This window comes from Struthio camelus, chromosome 19 (genome assembly GCF_040807025.1).
Source record: "Struthio camelus isolate bStrCam1 chromosome 19, bStrCam1.hap1, whole genome shotgun sequence".
Taxonomy (NCBI): Eukaryota; Metazoa; Chordata; class Aves; order Struthioniformes; family Struthionidae; genus Struthio; species Struthio camelus.
The window spans coordinates 5,271,385-5,291,226 of NC_090960.1; the positions used below are offsets into that span (position 1 = coordinate 5,271,385).

The 19,842-nt window shown below is 52.2% G+C and overlaps 1 long non-coding RNA gene across 1 annotated transcript in view; it reads left to right on the forward strand.

Annotated features, from left to right (window-relative positions):
• The window catches only part of LOC104146744 (uncharacterized), a 77,042-nt gene that overhangs the window by 53,706 nt on the left and 3,494 nt on the right, over nt 1-19,842 (forward strand). The window contains exons 2-4 of the long non-coding RNA XR_011135472.1: nt 13,004-13,088; nt 13,735-13,995; nt 14,690-18,908. This is a non-coding gene — a long non-coding RNA (uncharacterized lncRNA). The remainder of the gene's footprint in view (nt 1-13,003; nt 13,089-13,734; nt 13,996-14,689; nt 18,909-19,842) is intronic.

Here is a 19,842-nt window from a genome sequence, read left to right on the forward strand (position 1 = left end):
CATCGCCGTGCCCGCTCCTGCACCGCGTCCGGGCCTGGCACACCTCCAGGGCTCTCAGCCTGCTCCTTGGCTTTTCAGCTAAGATATTTTTGCAGTCCCCCTGCATCCCCGGTTGTTATTAATGGCACACCTGGTGCCAAATAGGATCTTTTCCAGTCTCAGTCTGTGATTAACAAGGTTGTTAAAGTCATTCGCAGCCCCGTCGCAACCAGGCAGGGTTCTGTATGACATACTGGGCAAAGGCTGCGTTTGAAGTAGTCTGTAATCTTCGTTCTAGGATTAAATCATATGTAAACAGTCCCATTTTATCAGCTCAGCTACAAAGTAATTTATTTGTTAGTCTAATTTTAGTAATGTGTCGGTAATTCAGTATTATTTGAAACAGGTTAGGTAGGAGTGAGTGGATCTAATTTTCCACTGGGAGAGCAGGTAAAGGATCCTGCAAAAGCCCCTTGCGTGTCACGGAGAGGTTCACAGATTTTAGAAGAGCTGCTCCAAAAGCGTGAAGAAGCGGGATGCGTAGTCGTGGGGCTTGGCAGGATCCAGGCCTGCCATTGTGTTGTTTTGGCAGCGCCGTGCGACGTTGCAGTACATTTTTTGCAAGTGCGAGCATTGCATCTCTTTGTACTGCATTGTGCAATTAGACTTTTAGGATAGAGCTCTAACTATTGAATATTTTGCTAAAAGTTGCTATATCGTAATGAAGAGAGAACCAGTGTTTTCCCTCTAATTAGACGAGGACATAACTGCAGAATCCCAGTCTCTGAGGTGTAGAAAGTGCTAGTGAAAGTCAGAGTTTCAGTGCCCTTGCTGTCTGGCAGCTCTTCCATGCAGTTTGAATGTATAATCTTTTATTATCCTTATTTATTTCATGAGCATTCAAAGGTGGGGGCTGTCATTATGAACAAAAATATTAATTAGATTAGCCTTACAGTCAGACTTAATTTTTCCTAGTGGAAAAATTGTTACACATTGGAAATCTGAAAGAAATTCCCATGTGAAGTCTGAAGAAGTGCAGGATAGGAAACTATTTCCCTTTGCACGAAGGCATTTCAAGATGATTTTGGAGGGTACCTGGATATAGTTTTATTGCTGCTTGGTGCTAACAGCTGAAGGAAGTAGCTTAGAAGAGAAAAGAGGCTGAAAATTGATAGGCGGCGATCTTCTGTAGAGTTGAACTCCATCCAGGAATATTTTACAAATCGAGACTCTCCTCCCCTTGCAGCACCTGAGCTTTCCAGGCGACTCTGGTGGGAGCTTCTCGTGAAAGCGCACGGCTCGATCTCCTGCTCCTGCTTCCAAACGGCCAAGGACCGCGCGGACCTTAGCTCCTCTTTAAGAGGCCAGCGCTGCTGTGTGGTGGGGGGGTGCCCCCCGAGCGCCCACCTTTTGTTTTTCTGTTGGGAAATTCCGACTGAACCCGTGCCAAAGAAAGCTTACAGTTTCCCCCTGATTTTCCGCCCAGCATCCTGCGTGCTGGAGCGCTGGTCGCACCCGGCGCGGTGTTAACTCGCTCTGGTAACCGAACTTTCCCCTCAGGGGCTCGAGGTTGTGCGTTCTGACCTCGGCATGCCTTAATTCGGGGCGAATTGATCTAATCCAGGCTGACTTGCGTTCTTGGCCCTGCACATCCCAGACCCTTACAGAGGCAATGTTGACAGAAACGTTTTCCCCCTTTTTTTGGAGTTTAGCCAGCTAAAAAGACACTTTGTTACCTGCCTTGCTTGCCTGCATTTTGAGGTGATTTGAGTTTAAAAGACTTTATAAAGAGTACTCTGCAATCGTAACCTACGAGGGCCTGGCTTAGTTTGGTTCGTGCGGTTGAGCAATCCGGAGAGCAGGGCAGGAAAGGTCAATATGAAAAGAAAAATGTGACTCAATTGACTGTGAAATCCTTCAAGGAACAGGTGTAATTATGCTCGTAAACACTTGTGAGATATTTTACTACCAGCTCTAATCCCTGCAGCGGGGACTGTTCAGGAGCAGGAGAACAAATGTGAAAGTAACTTCAAAGACGGAGTTGAAAGAGCAGGAGCGAGGACCTGGGTCCGGCAGCGAGCCGAGAGCGGAGCTGAGTGGGGAGGCCGCTGCGGCCGTGCTTATCCGCTGCTCTTTCCCCCCGGCCGGCGAGGCCGTGACTCCCGGAGACCCGAGTGGGGACTCGCGGGGTGGCCCTTACCCAGCCAGGCCCCCTTCCTGCGCCACCGCGCGTCTCTCCGTTAGTCCCACTTTTTTGTTGGGGTAACACACGTGTAACCACTTGATCGTGGACCCGAGGAGGATGGGAAAGATGAGGAGCAAAATTTTGCCGCTGCAGCGCTGTCTGGGCTAGAGAAGGCGGCGCTGGGTTGGAGCAGCTCCACGTGGACGGAGGCGCCAAGAAAATAGGTGAAAAAGGTCGTGTTTCCTCATGGCCTGCGGAGGGCACAAAGCTTTCCTTTAGTGAATGCACAGGAAACGTAAAAGCCGGCGAGGGGCTGGGAACTGCCCGGGGAAGCTCGATTGGGGCTGCAAGTCCTTCCTGCGCGCCGGGCTGGCTGCAGACGCAAAACGCCGCCGGCCTCCACCGCTGCTCGGGTTTGCACAGCCCTTGCCAAGGCCTCTTTGCTGGGCGAGTTTTTCCCACTGCCGTTAAGGAAACGCGACTCATTGGCGATTTCAGGGAGAGAAAATGAGCAGCTGTAAAGGCAAACATGGAGGAAGTGCTATGGAGTGATAAGGAAGCCAGAATGGTAAATCAAAGCCCGAGGAGGAAGGATATGAAGGGGCACAGAAGTATAAATCTTTCTAAACCAAGCAAGGAGCTGGTGGGGCCGTTGGAGGGGTGTGAATGGAAAGCGAGCGCCTGGGAGCTGCCGAGAAGCTGGACAAATTCCTCGACTCGATAAGCAGGGAAAAGCAGTGAAGGTCACACACCGCACGGGAGACGGGGAAACACCGTGTTTTCCCTCTGCGGGGAGAGAGCAGGCATATTATTTAAAGGCTTGTATGTGTAACCAAAGCAGACGGCTGGGAAAGAGAAACTGTACAAATTGACAAGTCACCAATTTTAGATGAACTGCAGCCTACGGTTCCCGGGCTTGGCGTCCGGCCTCGGCGTTTGAGAGCTCCCGGCGAGAGCGCTGCTAGCTGAGGCCGCAGGCACAGGAAGCGTCAGCTCCTTATGGAGAAAGGCAATAAAGCCACAACCATAGGTTAAGCTGTAGAGAACTTAAAGGAAATATTGCTAGCAGGCAGGCATCGGGCAGGGCTTGAGAGCCCCTTGGTAGACAGCCTGAGCGGCCCACAATATGCAGTGGTCTTGTTTCTGAAATCTGTATTTTAAATGGGTTAAATGCGTGTTAACAACGTACAGCCTTTGGGAGAAGGACTGTTTTTTGCTCTGCACTTGTTCAGCAGCGACCACCACCAGGGTCTGGCGCTGGAGGAGCGTGGAGGTGTAACGATGGTGGCAAGCACAATCCAGGCTTCACGCTGGGATTTTTAAACGTGCCCTGTGAGTTTAAATGGCAACCACCTACGATGTTTTACATCCGCTCTGTGCTGCTTGCAGCCAGCGATAGCCGGGGCAAATGTTCATGGTGACAGCCTTTGTGGCGTTAAAACCTGGTGCTTCCAGTGCCCCCATCTCCTGGCCCCGACGCTGCAGCCCGCGGACGCCCCGGGCACAGCCAGGAGCAGCTCTGTGCTCAGGCCCAACCTTACACGGCGCGCCTGGTTGACTTGCAGGGTCTGCGCCCTCAGGCACACACGCTCGCTCCCGCATCCGACACAAGCGGTGAAATCTCCTGCAGCTGCTGGGAGCTCACTGGAGATGCCTTTCCTCGCTCAAACATGGCATTTTAAGAAGTATCACAGGTTAGATGCCAAAACCATACCCAGCTGACAATTTAATGTCAGCTTGCTCTGAGCTCCTAGGAAAACTTTGCGACATTATTTTGCAACCCAGACTGAGCACAGCTTGTGTGGACGGACGAGCCGTCCCTGCCGGTGGAGAGCTGGAGACTAAAGGCTTCGTCAGGCTCCTGCAGCTAAGGCAGTGCTTTCCAGCCTTTGCTGAATTTGTGGAACAAATAGACCCTGGAGGCATGAACCCTTCTCCAGCAAACCTAAGCCTGTTTCCTATCTCTTTGCTAATCTTAGTTCTTAGGTGTAGCCAGGTGGGACTGTAGCTTGAACCCCCCTGGTTCAGGGAAGCTGGAGGCGCTCACAGCCTTGTAATTTCATAAGTTGCGTTAAGATGAAGGAGAAGCAAAGGGAGATGGCTGCAGTACTGCAAGCTCTTCTTGCCTTCAAGAAATTGGGAATATTTTTTACTTAGAGAAGGATTTCAATAGAGTGCCCAAGACTCATGTCCCACTAAAGAGCGGAGGCACAAGGCTTCTCTTGTGAGGTGCAGAGTTACCCAGGAGACAGGCTGAGTAACTGAGAAATTTTGCACGTTTTTGAAAAAGAGATTTATATATAAATGTGTTACGGGAAAAAATACCTCTGCTCATACACATGGTAATTCTTCTGTCTTACTTTGTTTGCTATCTTTCTTTCTTTATTGTTTTCAAAGATTTAAAGGAATTTAATTAAAAAGACAGTTTAACTACCCTCCTCTTTCCACATAAAAAAACCCTAAAATAAAATGAAGTGAAATAGTGGAGAGCCTGCTTTATAACCTATTTAAAACTAAACACAAAGGCAAATGAGATCATAGGGTGTATTAGGCAAGATATTTCCAGTAAGGACAGGGCAGCACTCTTGCCACTGCACGAGGAACTGCTGAGCCCTTGCCTGGAGCATCGCAGTCATCCCTGGTCGAGGAGGGTGAATCCCAAGAGGACACGGATGGTCAGCAGAGCAGGTAGCGCTTGCAAGGAGCAACCAAAGGAGCACGGCTTACGAGGTGCAGCAGGGCGGACGCGAGAGGACTGCTTTCCATGGGTACACCAGAAGGAAGGACGTTATATAAATGAAAGCTAATCTTTGGTCGAAAGTCTGGTAGTAAACTATCATGCAATGCGTTTAAGCTGGAAATGAGAAGGCTCCTGGGCGTCAGAGCAATGAGGTTCTGCAGGAGCCTTTGGGTGGGCTGGTGGGCCGGGTCCTGTTACGGGGACCGGAGTCCCGGTACACGGCCCGCGGCGAGCGGCAGCGTGCACGGCACCGTGAGAGCAGGGGTCCGGCTGCGTGATCCTCTCCAGTCCCACACGCTCCTGCAATACTTAGGCAACTGTCCAGCTGTGATCTTCCAGAGAGCCCAAAGTAGGCTTTATTATTTAGGTTTGAATTCAACTACAATGCATCATTTAGAAAAGATCCTGCTGTGTTAAGACGCATTCAGTACCGTGGCAGTGTCCCGTGTATATATTAGACTGGACTTGCTTTGTCTTTTGTTAGCTTTGGTGCCAGAAGATAAGTGATCAGAAAGGTCCAAGACCTGCCCATAGTGGTGCCTTCTACCTCGCTGTAACATCCTCGGCCAACCTGGTGCTCCTGCGCTCCTCCCTAGCACCCGCCAGGCTGGGATCCACCCTGTCCCCAGAAAGTGCTTTACTGCTGACCGCGTGTGTTCATTTCTTTGCCTTTTTCCCCTCTTGCTGTGGCTGCTTGGGCCCCTCGCCCCAGAGGCACCGCTCTCCCGTGCCCCCATGAGCCCTTCCCTTCCCAAGACACGCTTCAGGGCTTCGGCTGGAGCAGCCATGAGGTGCGAGCACCATGGTCCTTGAACTGCTTCCAGGAAGAGAAATGAGCCGCTTGGGCTGCTCCCATGAGCGCTTGTCCTGCTGTCGCCTCTGCCACGCGGCGCCAGGAGCTGGCGAGCGTGGCACAGCTGGGCCTTCGCTGGCCCGCGGGTTTCTGCCGTCCCTCCCGACGCCAGAGCTGCAGAGCGCGGAGCTGGGATGGCCGGCGGAAGAACTTGGGTGTCAGATGTCTGTCTTAGCCTCTTACCAGCAAGGTAAGATCCATCTAAATCAACAGGAGCTCCCTGGACTTCCAGCCATGGCCGCTAGGTATTTTTAGAAGCCAATCAATCAGCGGTGACGGTTCAAGTTCAGGCAAGTCAAACACAGCCTGTGCGGTTACACAGAAGCACTGTGTGTAGCAGAAGGGCTGGTGAGCCCGCTCGTTCGACAAGCTGTGCCAAAACCCACGAGCCACCAGAGCCACGTTCTTTTTAGAGAGATATCTATAAGACATGGAAGTATAAACAGGCTGTGGATTGTAAAACACACACTTTTTTAATTGAAGCAATAAATTACAGCTTTTGCTTCCACAGAAGCTGTCTTTCAAGGTGCTGAAAGTGTTTTCCCAACGTGAACACAGCCCCAAGTGGAGGGATTGTTGTTCTGGGCTTTTGGCAGGTGGGGAAACTGAGGCACACAAGTGGTTAGGTGTTGCAGTGGCCCTGGAGACTCCCTGAAGGACCTAGCTGATCTCCTCGAAATTGCAGTTCGAGGAAAGCAGACACCTGTGCCTCTGGCATTTCCCATCACAACCGGATTGGCAAAAACAGCCTTGATGAGCTCAGGGCAGCCTCAGGGCCCAGGGCGGCACTGACAGAAGGATGGCTTTTTGGTGGCTCTGCTACAGCAAGGTAATGTTTGAAGCCCTGGTAGATGCTTCCTCAAAGAACGTGAGTCAGGGTTTGCTACCACTGAGCACAGGGAGGAGCTGATTCTTGCCAGAGCCTCCAGATGCTATTCTAGTGTGCAGGAATACATTAAAATAATAATAATGAATCATCTTGCTCTGTGAAAAACGCAGAGGCTCAGCAGTTCTGGGAAGGAGGCACAGCTTGGACCCAGGCAGCACCGCTAAAAGCAGATACCAGCAAGTCCGTGGCCAGATTTGAAAACGGCGACATTTTGATTTCCAGTGCCTCAGTTTATGCATCTTGAAAATGGGCCTAATATTTTCCTGTGTCATTAAGCGGTGAGAGAAGAGCCTGTTTTTCCTGCCATGTCTGCCTCTCCCCTTCTTCTTGCCCTTCCCTCTGTAACTGCGAGGCGCCTGCTCCACGGCTCTTTGCTGGAGCCTTGCACAGCTGCACAAAATGTAGTGCATGATCTGAGTCTCAATTTGGGCTTCACTCATGTGTTTGGTGCCAGCTGGAGAGGCCTGCTGAGTTTTTGCTGATGCATCAGAAATATATTTTTAGGAAGGTTTCTCTATAATTATCACATTATAGCTCCTTCTGGATTGCTCAGAGTATAGTAAACAATTGCTATACTTGTTAGAGGTCATGAATACAGAAAAACATTCCTCTGTGTGAGGTCTGCTGTTAAATAATAACTCGGCATTTCGTGGCATGGGGGGGGCAAGTGCCCTCGAAGGGACATGCTGACATTGTTCAAGCCAGTGATCCAGTTCCCGCAGCTCACACCGCTTTCTCAAAACGCGTCTCGGAACAGGAACAACGGACGCGCTGACGGACAGCCATCGCCCGGCGCTCTCGCTGCGTCTGCCGTGGTGATCTCGTGCCGCTTTCCCCATAGCGCGGTGACGCTTAGACACCCAGACACCCTCCTCGTCCACCTTGCCGTTTGCCCAAACATAGCGTGCCCTTGTGGTTTTCACGGTTCAGAAGAAATGCAAGGATACGACTGTGGCTAAAATCAGGTTAACAAAACGGGCAAATGAATGATCGCAGGATCCCAGGAGTCTTATCTCAAGGGCAAAGAAGAAACCAAGAAATTTGTTAGAGCTGTGAAAGCCGGGGTAGAGCAGCAAGCGCCAGCCTGGGCAGGTGACAGACATGTAATTTCTGGCCTCTCTCAATGCCTCCCCATGGGTGGGGGACAGTCAAAATGATTTCCAGGCAAAAACAGGGCAAGTGTGCGAATCCCATCTGGGCGGAGTGCCGCAGCGAGTCGCAGAAGGTGACAGCAGCGGTGCAGAGTCGTTCTGGGGGCCGTTTGCTAGAGAGAAGGGGGGGGTGAAATCTTCCACGTTGCTGCATGCAACAGCTCACAGGCTCTGGCGATCTGTGGTAGACGCCACTAAAGCCTGACCAGACTGCAAGGGGTTGGAGAAAGACAGTCATCACTATTAAATACTTTGACCTATGTGGGGAGCTGCCCCTGAGAAACGAATCTCCTTCCACAGAGGAGCTGGCAGGTTGAGGCTCTTGGGCGTTGTGTTGCAGAGCAGTGCGGTGAAACCAGGTTCTTTAAGAGTGAGCAAGCTTGTGGATGGACTGCTGAGACGCCAGCTTGTTTAGGGTGTGAGCAGCAGCAAGGTCAGGGAGAGGTCCTTGTGTGAAATGAGCCTTGAGGCTGGCAAAGAGCTGCAGAGATGTGGGACTCGCTTTTGCACAAGAAGCCCTGGGCAAGCTGTGCAAGAACTGAAAAGCATCCAATTAATCGTAGCAGCATATGAAGACATGCTGTTGAGGTGAACTAGGATTTCAAGGTCACGCGCTGACCAGCCAGGTTCAGCGTCCGTCACACCCGGTCTGCGTTTGCAGCCTGGCCGGCCAGCAGAAGCCCCCGCTGCTGCATGGTCCTGGTGGTGGTCGGCCTCCTCAGCGGCTCAGGAAGCAGCTCAGCTTCCTTCCCTGCAGCTTCGGCACTTCAGGGGCCGGCTGGCAGCTGGCAGCGCGTTGTAGAAACCTGCAGAGGAAGAGCAGTTAGATGCACAGCGGCACAGACGCTCGTCTGTAACGCTGGTTTGCCCGAGGCTGGGGGAGGCATGGCTGAGGCTGGGCACGTTGCACAGGGGCAAAACTCCGGCAGAGCCTTCAGCTTGGGGGCTCGGCACTTCCGAGTTGGCATCTGGCATCAGAGCTAAGTACGTGCCCCCCGCTGGGACCCGCAGGGCAGGAGCCAAGCCTGGGGTGCCGGGCCTGCACCTCCCTGACGTGCCGTGAGCGCCGGCCCGCCACCCCGCAGCGCTGCGGGGAGCGCTGGCTCCGCCGTCGCCGCGCCGGCGCGGACCTCTGGGGGAGGGACGGCAGTTTGCGTTGCAGGCTCCGTGTTGGTTTAATGTAGTTCCTAGTATTTAATGCGTTTTTATTGCTTACTCTAATAACAGCGCCTGAGCGGCCAAAGCCAAGCTAAACAAGCCGTGCCAACAAGCCAAACACTGCACGCCGCCCAGCAAAGCAGATGCCTCTCGCCCCTGCTCGAGCTGAGACGGCGGCGCTCGCGGCGGGAGAGGGCGGCCGCGGGCCGGCCGGCGCGCGCGGGGCCGAGCCGCCGCTCCCGCCCTGCGAGGAGCCCGACGGCGCAGCCGGGCACGGGCTGATGGCGCGCGAGGTCGTAGCGGGCCATCTCCTCTCGTGGCCTCCACCACGCGTGGTCTGCCGGAGGCCGTAAGCGAGACGGCAGCGAGCCCGCGGCGCCCGTGCAGGCCGGCGCGCACCTCCGGCGCTCTCCAGGCCGCCCCAGCCGGCTCCAGGCCTCCTCGCCGGCGCTGCTCGGCGCCGTGGCGCTGGCGTGAGCGGAGCGGGGTTTCACTCTCAGCAGCTGGGTAGCCGGCACTTCTAGGCGCCTTTTTTTTAATACGCTCTCCGCCTTTTGCACGTCATCCCTGAAGTTTTTTCTCGCCGCTCGCTTTTCCCCAGCAAGCCCCAGCCTTCGCGTCCGTCCTGCCGCCGCCGCCTCCCTCGTGCCGTCTTCCTTCTCCGCCTTCCTCCCGTGCAGTTTTGCCCGTTTTGGTTCACTTCGGCTCAGCCCTCCCTCCCTCCCGGCGGGGAAGCGTGTCCCTTTCGCCCCCGGCTCCGCTTCCTGCCAGCCCCACGGCTGCTCCTCTCGGGCCCTTTCCTGCGCCCGCCCCGCTCGCTCGGGGCGCCAGCCGCTGCCTCCTTCCCCTTTCCTCCGTCGCTGGAGGTCGGCAGCCGAGAAACGGGAAACCAACCGGGAAGGGGACGCCGCAGGCAAGAGCGATGGTGCCGGAGAGATGCCGAGCGTCGTCTGCCCAGCCTTCGCCCGGCTGGGCGAGCCGGGCCGCGCGCCTCGCCGTAGTTCAGGCCGCGCGGTCTGTCATCGCGCCCCAGGGAGTTTAGCCTTTCCCTCGGCCCGAGCCGGACAGCCGCAGACTCCCCAGCTGGGATGGCACGGGGTGTAAACGTACACGTCATTTTCCAGTTCCTTTCCCCCCGCCGGGAGCTACGCGCGGTGGGTTGGCGGCAGGCCGCTGCGGCCGCGCCTTTCCCGTGCTCTGTCCGGGGGAACCGCGGCGCAGAAAATCACCGTGTGTGACGGCCGCCGGCGCGCCCGGCCGCTCGGCCCCCTGCCCGCCTCTCCCTTCCTCCACGCTCGACGAAGCCTGTAGCGTGGCGGCGCGAAGGGATTTTCACTCCGGAGACCAGCAGGCTGCGCTCGCCGTAGCCCCTTCAAAGCCCGTAGGAGCGGCGGCGGCGGCTCTCGCCCCGTCCCTGACGCCGGCTTTGCCCTCGGCAGCAGCGGAGGAGATGCGTCCTCAAGCCCGCTTGGCGCCGGGGCAGCGGGAGGCCGCGGCAGACCCGGCCGCGGCGGGGAGCGCGTGCCGCAGCCGCTCGGCGCCGCCTGCGCCGTCCCCGGTCTCGGCTGCGGCTGGTCGCGGCGGGGAGGAGGACGCGGCGGCCAGGCCTCGCGGCAGCGGCCCCCGGGGCTGGGGCTGGCAGTTGGTTGCATGAAGATAATGGAGAAATCCCAGCTCTGAGCGTACTCTGAGTCACCCTCGCGCTTTCACAGTGAGTACTTGGCAGCCATCAACACGTAAATGGTGCTTTTTTAAAGAAAGAAGAAATGAAAGAGAGCAAAGTGTACGCTTCCCCGGCAAATGCAGCGCGCGCTGAGCGAGGAAGAACGAGGCGGCCATCGCCTCCAGGGCCTCCCGGGGCCGGCTGCACAACTTCCCACCGCCCTTCTTGCGAGGGGCCGTCCCCGCCAAGTCGGAGGGCGTCTCGTCCCCGCCAAGTCGGAGGGCGTCTCGTCCGGCGAGCGGCGGTCCGCTCTGGCGCTCGCTCGCGCCGTCCTCGGCTCAGAGCAGCAGTCCGGGCCCGGAGCAAACGCCGCGGGAGGCACCGTCGGCAACGGCCTCCAGCAGCGCGTCGGGGGGAGATGTGCAAGGACCTGAGATGAAGAAGAACTCGGAGGATGCTATTAACTTGCATTGCCCCTTGCTCATGTAGATGATTGAATCCAAGAAAAAAAGTTTAGTTGCACCATGCGACAGTCCGTTTCTGAATATATCGTAACAGCCCTCTGGCAAGCTCAGTGGTCCATAAAAATGCACACCCTGCTCATACCATTGAATTGTTTTAGCCTTCAATAAATCATCTGTTGCAGCCTGGTGTACATTTTAAAGCATTTATTGCTAATGGATTTTCACAATGATGTGGTTTAAGGGATGTTATTATTAATGAATGTAACTTTGCTGAGTAGTAATTTGATAAAGATGAAAGAGGCATTTATGAATTCCACTGCCCTTTCAGCTGTTGCTAGGACTTTTCACTGCTTCAGAATATATTCCATTTAATCTTGATTTCTTTTTGTTAAGACTGGACTAGTACAATCAGACTCTATAGGAAAATCTTAGTGGATTTGGACCAGTCGTGCCGTCCTTAATGGTGGTGAAAACCCAATTCTTCTCAGCCATATCAGTGAAATTTCTTTGCTGGGAGAGAAACCAGAACTGACCCCGGTATCCCATACTGCTACCCTTAGTACTAGCATATTAGGGTAAAGGGGGTTTGGGACTAGGGCAGAACTTTTTTTTTTGAGATGATTAATAGATATTTATATTGATGGAGACATGAAAAGAAACTAATTTGTCCGTTCTAGACAGCAACTTTTGCTAATGGACTATTCTTTATTACATGCTCCTTGCATTGACTGAAGTACTCCTTTGTGTATGAATTGACTGGGGACTTGATACTCGGGGGCTGAGCAGCGTGCACTAGCCCCCCGGCGCAGGAGCCGCGGAGGGTCCCAAGGCTGCTGCCTGCCACCGAAACGGCTCCGTAACCACTGCGGCACGCAGCGATGGGATGTGCTGTGCGTCGCCTAGGGACTGCATCAGCAAACTGTCCAAGGGCTAAACGAGGGCCATCGTGAGGGGGACTGTTAGAAGAAAAACTGGAAAGCGTGTTCTTTTCTAAGGAGAGAGCCGTGCTTTACTAGGATCCGATCTGTGCAAAGATTGACGTCTTTAGCCCAGGAGGCAGGTATAAGCACGGGAAATAATTTGTTTGCAGAACTAGCAGAAAGTGTTCTCTTGAAAAATAAGGGGAAAAAAAGATTTTCTTTGTCTCGAGCGCCTGGTTAAAGATAAATCGCATCCACTTGCAGAAATAGAAAGGGCGAAAGGCCGGGCCGAGAGACAGGGGCTCTGCCCCTGCCTTGCTCCGCCGCCTGCCCTGGGACGTTGTGCAGCTCCTGCTCCCGTCTGCGGCTCTGTTTTACCTCCTGCCCTCTGCGTGTTTGCCGCCTTGTTAGCCCTTTTCAAGGGCAGACTTTCATACCTTGTGTCAGAACAGCCTGTAGCTTGTCCAGATGCCATGGTAATAGTAGCAAAACTAATTGTTCCTCTCTCAACTCATTCTCTTGCAAAGCTGCACATCCCTGTGGACAGACAGCTAAGGAGTTCATATATAAAGTGGCAATATGGGTCTGCCTCTGTTCTTAAGAATAAATCGGGGTAGCTTCAACGAAATTCAGCAGGAATACAATGAGTATGTGAGGAACCAGGACGTTCTGTACAAAATATACAAGCGCTACTTACAAAAAACTTTCTAATTCAAGACAAGAAAATGGTGTGATATCTTGGCTGCCTGCACCTTGTGCTAGACTTCTCCCTTGGGATGACTGTATTACATTATAATCATTCACTTTTTCTGGACTAATTTCCTTGCATAGTAGGCTATAAATAATCATTATTGGTATTGCAAGGTGGCTGTGAGTTCCTGAACATCCGTGACCAAATTCTTAATTTGTCAGTTACTGATACAATGCATCTGGTTTTCTAATTAATGACATTTTATATGCAAAGGAAAAAATACAACATTGCCTGTTCTTTTTCTTCCTAGATTCATGGACTAATTGGAGGATAGCCTACCTGTGGCTGCCTCTGCGTTTGTAAATCCTGCATCTGGACTTAGGTGACATTCAGGGGTAAGCATTTTGTTTATATCATTTAGCAATGTAAGACCCTCGCCCCCAGCTAGTCTCCGAAGACAATACCAATATGTTACCAGCATCCCATGGGGTGCATCTTATTACTGGAGGGAGATTCTCAGCAATGAAAATGCAGTTTTATCCTTCTCAAAGTGCCCCTTGCCAAAGTCAGCCAAGCATCCAGAAGCACTTACTCAGAGTGATGCATCATTAATACTGTGCTAACTCACTAAGCGTGCAAGCCAGGCACAGCCTGTCTGGAGGTTTCAATTTCCATCATGTCCAAGCATTGCTCCCCCCATTTCTTGGGGCCGAGCCCTGCCCTGACCGACATCCAGGCCTGGCAGCTCTAATTTCATGGAAGTCGATGGGCTTACAAAGGCAAGGTGTTGATTTAGGAGCACGGTGAATCAGACCTTTGTCCAGAGTCCTGCTGATTTCGGTGAAGGCAGATGTGGTTGGGGTCGCTGTTAGGTGACGGTCCCGAGAGCCAGTCGCTTTTGTAGTTTGCTCTCAGGTGCCCAACTCACTCACTGCGCTGCAGGAGGGCAGTGCCGCTACCTGATGTGGGAGGCTGAGCGCTGCTGGGTGACCCAAAACACAGATGTTGCCAAAGTGAGCTTATTTCCTCTTGCAAATTCAGTCTGAAGAGCTCGTGATGCTGCCCTGCTCTCCTCCTCTGCCTCTCCCGGAGGAGGAACGCTGGTCTTGACCACACACACACACACGCCGTCGACGCAGGACCTCTGCCTTGAACTTTGCACCTTGGATCTTGGCTTTGTGAGCCCTCCGACAGCCCTTCTGCAGCTGTGTCAGGCCGTGCAGGCGCGGAGCTCTGCTGGAGGCGACGGGCATGGCACTGGCCCTGGCCGTGTGAGTACGTCTCCTCGGCAAAGTCGAACAGGTAAGCACATGCCACCAGTGGCCTAAGGGATTTTGTGTGGCTTAGCACCAGCCTTGAGCAGGGCAGAAGTGTGCGGGCAGCTGCCCTGGGCTCAGTGAGGCCAGGATCACCTGCAGCCCTTCCTAAGCTCTTTCACACAACATAAAAAGCCTTTTTTGGGATGTGCTGGCCCTGTCTAGCCGAAAGGCTGTGGAGTCAGCGCAGACAAGGCATGAAATGCTGTCTTTCTCATCTGGTTCCATTGATACGCCATGTTGTAATGGCTGAGATTGGCAAAGAGTTGCACACCCCACAAGCCAAATACCACGTTGTGGAACAGGGTTGTCTTGCTCCCCTGAGCTCCTTTGGTAATCCCAGCTGGAAAGACTTTCTGGGAGAGACAGAAATGCAGCCCCTGGGCTTTTGTTACTGAGTTTGGAGGCAAAACAAGCCTTGGCCATCCAGCCTGTGGCCTGTTTGACCAGTGCTACGTGCTTCTGAGGGTGCTCTGCTCCCTTTTCACTAGAAAGCAGTTTTGTGCTCAACAGGCAACAGACTTTTCTAGCATTTGCTCCTGTTCGCTGGTCTCCTCCGCTGCCTTCTCCTGCTCAGGGGGAGCAAAGGGGTGGTGCAGCCTGTGGGTTTTAACTGGACGCCGTCCCTTTAATGTGGAGTTGTGTTTTTCTTTCAATGCCAAAAATAAATGCTACTGAAGGAATAAACAGACGTGAAAAGAAGCCTCGGACACTTGGAAGACAAGACTGCTTTGTGTTTCCCAAAGCAATGAGCCTGCTCACAAGGAGGTTACTCTTCTAGAAAAACACATGAGCCGTGTGCCAGTGCCAAGGTCGGTAGGTGCCCAGCGGAGCAGGGGGCACGCGGGGCTGGCAGGGCCCGGGAGAGGGGCACGTTGTCCTCCTGTCCAAAGTGCTTTAAAGAGAGGGGAGAGGGAGAGGGGAGGAGAGGAATTTGTTTGGCTCTTCCATTTTGTCTCTTTCTGCTGGCTTTGAACACGCACCCATTCGTCACTGGAAAACGGCTTCCCCCTGCCGAGGGCAGCAACCCGGCCTCCGTGCGGCTATAGCTGCCTCCTCGCGCTGTCCGGGGAGAGAGGGCGGCGCTTTTGCCTTTTACAGGCGAGGAGGCATGAGGCTGGGTACCACGTGCAGGGTCCCAGGGCGCCCCTCAAGGGCCTGGGGAAAATGAGTGAGCTGGCGGCTAACCCACTGCGGAGGTTCACATCCCGGCTTCAGCACAGATAACCTAGGAGACAGCAACGCCTGGACTGCTAACGGTGTTTAAGTGACAAGTACATTTTTCAAAAGTGTCTTGAGGGCAGGCTTCCTCTCTTCTAATGTTAGCCATCTAAAAGCAGCCTACGCTGGCTTGCTTTCTTCAGGAACTAGAATTCAAAGCAGAGCTCGGCACAGATACTTCATTTTCAGGTGGCCACTGTTAGACCGCTGCAGTGATTTCAGTGTGATGGACTTCACCCTAGGTACCTAATTAAGGCTTCACACGCTGGAGTATCTTTTAAAACCTGGTCTTTAGGCTCTTGGTGTCTCAGTTGTCTGTGGAACGAAGATGCTCGTATTTTCTCATTCCATTAATGCTGTGTTTTGAGGATGGGAGTCGCACAGAAAGGCAAGAGGGGGTCTTTGACTGTCTCCAAAGCAATGAGCTGTGAGTCAGCCAGAGCCTCTGAAGACTCTGGTTTGAAAGCAGGAGCTTTTAAATGTACCTCATTAGGGCTGAATCTCCAGCGCTGTCCGTAATCGCACACCAAAGCATACTCATCTCAAAAAGGGCAAATACTGAGAAATTAAGGGAACTAATTAGTGGAATGAGCTGTGCTGAGGAGCTGAGGAGGGATTCCAAAACTAGCTGGAACAATAGGATGAATCCTGCTGGGAACAGCTCCAAACCTAGTGGGATAAATACCCAGCTCCAAACACAAGTGGGGAGTTAACCGGGAGCACGCGAGGCTGGGGCAGAAGGTCTGACCAGCAAGAGGGTGCTCTGAGGGCTGAGGGCCTGAGTTTTCATGCAGCCCAGGGTGGACTGAGCAGCTCACCGACCAGATACCACACAGCATCCGGTTCAGGGCCGGGTTCAGCCCAGCAATTCTGGACCTGCTTTATGGGTTGTCCATCATCTGGGCCACAAGGGCGGCCTCAGAGAAGTGTGGTGGGGCATGAGACTGGAGGCAGCGTTTGCTTCAGTCATCCGGCTTTAATTTGCCGAGGCCAGCAATGTAGAGGTAGAATGAGAAATGTCAAAAGTAAAGTTGCTTTAGACTTTGAAAAGGAAATTAAAGCAGATGGCAGAAAGTTTCAGCTAGATAAATGTAAAAGAAAAGGAGGAGAAATGTGGTCATTATATAGTGAGAATGGGGCGGAGATTGACAATAGTCTACATATGGTCTAAAAATGAATTAAAAACACTGTCTACATTTTCAGTAGAGGCGATCATATTGACTAGCAGGGCAGAGACAGAACTTTTAGTGGGAGCATACATAAGGGAAGGAAAACTATCACGTGGAAGACGGAAGGAAAAGCTTAGAAAATTCGGCGTGCTCAGATCAAGGTGCGCTGGCAGATTTCCATCCCAGGGTTTGGAAAGAACTAGCACATTAAATAGGTTCAGCTTAACCTGATATTTCTCTTTGATGACTGATTTTTCTCTAGACAAATGAACTACAGGTGATTTACTCTATCCAGACTTGAGTGAAGAATCTGATATTATACCACATGGGAAATCACTAGCTGAAGTTGAGAAGACGGGGATTAGCGTGGATGGTGAATGCGGAGCTGCTAAAGCGGAGATGACAAGGAGCTCTGTGGAAAGGGGAAACACTAGCCAGCGAGGCACTTAATAAGTGGAACTCCTCAAGGGTCAGGCTCGAGATCAGTCTTACTTGTTTCATTAATGACTTTGGCACGGCAGTAGGAATGTAGCAAAGCAATCTGCCGAGGACACGGGCATTGTTAATACCTGGGAGGATCAGAGTATCAATCAGCAATAACCGAAGGGCAGAATTTGGCTGAAATAGAATAGACCAAATATAAAGACGGGCACTTAGAAATAACTAGAATATCACATTACTCACTTGAAAATGAAGGTGGGGGGGTTGGAGAAAAAAACCTCAGAGAATTACTTGCTCCCAGGGATAACTGTGAGCCAATCACCAATCTGATATGGGAAGGCAAAAGCAATCCTAGGAGCTACAGGTTCACGCATGTTCAAGGAAGATGAGCAGGTACAGAGAAGGGCACTGAGGCTGATCAGAGGGTTCAGAACAAGAGGAGACTAGAAGAGCTTCATTTGTTTAGTTCCTCAAAACAAAGGCGAGAGGAGATAGGATTGTTTTCAGTAAATACATCTGATAGGTAAAGATCAGAGAAAAAAGAGAAGTGTTTAAACTAAATTATGATGCTGGCACAAGAACAAATGACATTAAGGCTGGAAATTTAAAATGAAGTGCGGGAATAGCCTGCCAAAAAGTGTGATATGAGGTAATTGACTGAAATAATAGTGGTGGACTGGCTCAGTAACGGAGAGGCCAGTGTTCCTGGTTTATGGGTAGGGAGCCGGGAACGCTAAGGAACAGCCCAGAGTAACACCACTGAGATTTTCCCAGCGATGGCACAGCCTGGGAAACGGCCGGAGCTCGTGGCACTTCTGCCAAGCAGAGATCGCCTTCCTCCCAGGAAAGCGAGGGCAACGTGTGGGCTGGGAAGCACTAGCTGTATTGTAGAGACAGGGCCACTAAAACGTATTACTGCGGGGTGGAGCTCTTGCTCTTCACCCCAAAACTTCGCCAGCTTTCACCTCCCAAGCCTGAGTCTACCTGGCTGAAGCAAGGTGTCGAGGGACGGCCGTCCCGGCGTCGGCAGCGTCCTGCCGTGCTTCGGGAGCCTCCGTGCCGCTCACCCGCGGCACGGGCAGCAGCGGTGCGCGACGCTCCCTGCTCACAGCGACAAGGGGCAAGACAACATAGCTGGCCAGAGTCGTCAGGTTGGAACATGGAAATGAAAAAATGGGAGGCTGATTCTGAAGCTTTTATTTCACCAGCTAAAAACGAGGTCCTCTTCTCTCCCTCCCCTTATGGGAACTGGCAAACTCAGCTCTTTAATGGTACAAGCTCATCTCAGCCTTGCCTATAAATAGATAAATGAGATTCCTCCTGTCCCAGTGAGTAATTCTGACATCCTTGCGGAGAGCTGAGTCACAGGCACTCTGCACTCCAGGCCCTGCATTACTTACATGGTCTCAAAGGAAATTTTAACACAACCAATGAATCATCAGGGATTGGATCATGTTTAAAGTTATTCCATTGGCATTTCCCTTCTATTGTAGCAAGTCTGCCAACACCTAAAACTTTAGCTAATCTGGACTCAAAATGCATCGAGGAAGTAGCATGTTGACATATACAGCTACTAATAAAAATAATAAAAAAGTCCTTTTAAAGCTCCATCAATAAACAAGTCACCCGTAGCTGATTCCTTTAGCGCTTTGGACCTGCTAATTTTTGTCAGATTGCTTCCTTGTTTCATAGCTGCTTATTTAAAGAATTCAAAGTTTGAAATGTTTTAATATTCAGCCTTTAGCTCCCTAATTTAATCTACTCCAGGTTTCCGGCCAAAACATTTGCAGCGCGCTGAAGCTGCAGCCCCGCGCTCATTCTCTCGCAGAGACACACACATTCCTTCTCTTACCCATGATAAAAATAAAATGCCTGCAAAGCAGAGACAAAACCAGAGCAGCGTAAAGTGCCGGACACAGGGCGGTAATATGCAGGCTCTGCGGGGCCTTTCGCTCCAGCCTGAAGCAGTATCCCCTGATGGGGCATTTTTCACTTGTTACCCTTCCGTCTCCCAGGTGGCCCGGTGTGGTCTGAGCAGCTCCGAGGCAACACAGCATCTGAAAGCAGGGTATGTCTCTCTCTCTCTCTCTCTCTCAGAAAACATCTGGAAGAGTGGAAAATTCTCCAGCAGAATTTGGGAGCTGTGAAACAAATATAAAAATATTTCTCTCTGTTGGTTTTCTGGCTTGCCTTGCTGTAACGTAGAGCTGGTTGGGACACTTTACGCATTACTACCAGAATGCCCCATTTCAAGGAGCAAGAAATGCTAACACTTGCTGGTTTGCTGTTGGGGGGGTTTCGTATTCTTAGGCCTAAACTTGACATGCTCTTTTGATAACCCCAGGAAACCTGTGTCTTATTTAAATAACATTTTTTCTAGTACTTTTTCATCAAGCAATTTTACTGCCTGCGCATAGATTGTTAACAAGGCTTTGTACAACACATTCCTGCCTGGGCTGCAGCCTCTCCCCGCGATACAGCCTCTGCTCCAGCCTCGCCGGGCTATTTATCAGGCCAGCGCAGTCTTGGTTGCCAGTTTTCTGCCAGCTGTTACTATACAGTAGTATTGGGGGGGGGGGGGTTTGAAAAAAAAAACAGTTTAGGCTCTGTCACTCGAATTGGATATAATTTCAGCTACCTGTTGACAAATGATGATTTGTTTAACAGCATCAACTGTGATATTTTTATAGCTGATAGTTTTCACCCTACTCTGCAGCTGGAAAAACCTGAGGAATTCCCAAAAGGTTCCTCGCTTGTGCCCTTCTCGATTTTCTCTTTGCTCCAGAACACGCCATGTAGTGTCTTGGCCTGTTGTCTCTGATGCCGGAAAAGACATCCTTAATGAGCAAATCAGCCACGTCCACGGTGCTGCACTGGGGCAGGCCCATTAACCTGTGCCACTCAGCTTCGTGGTTGGCCTCCTTCCTGCAGCAGAAAGCCCCACCGATGGTCAGCCTGGGGAGATGCTCCAGGACACGGCCGCGGCCCGAAAACAAGCCAGT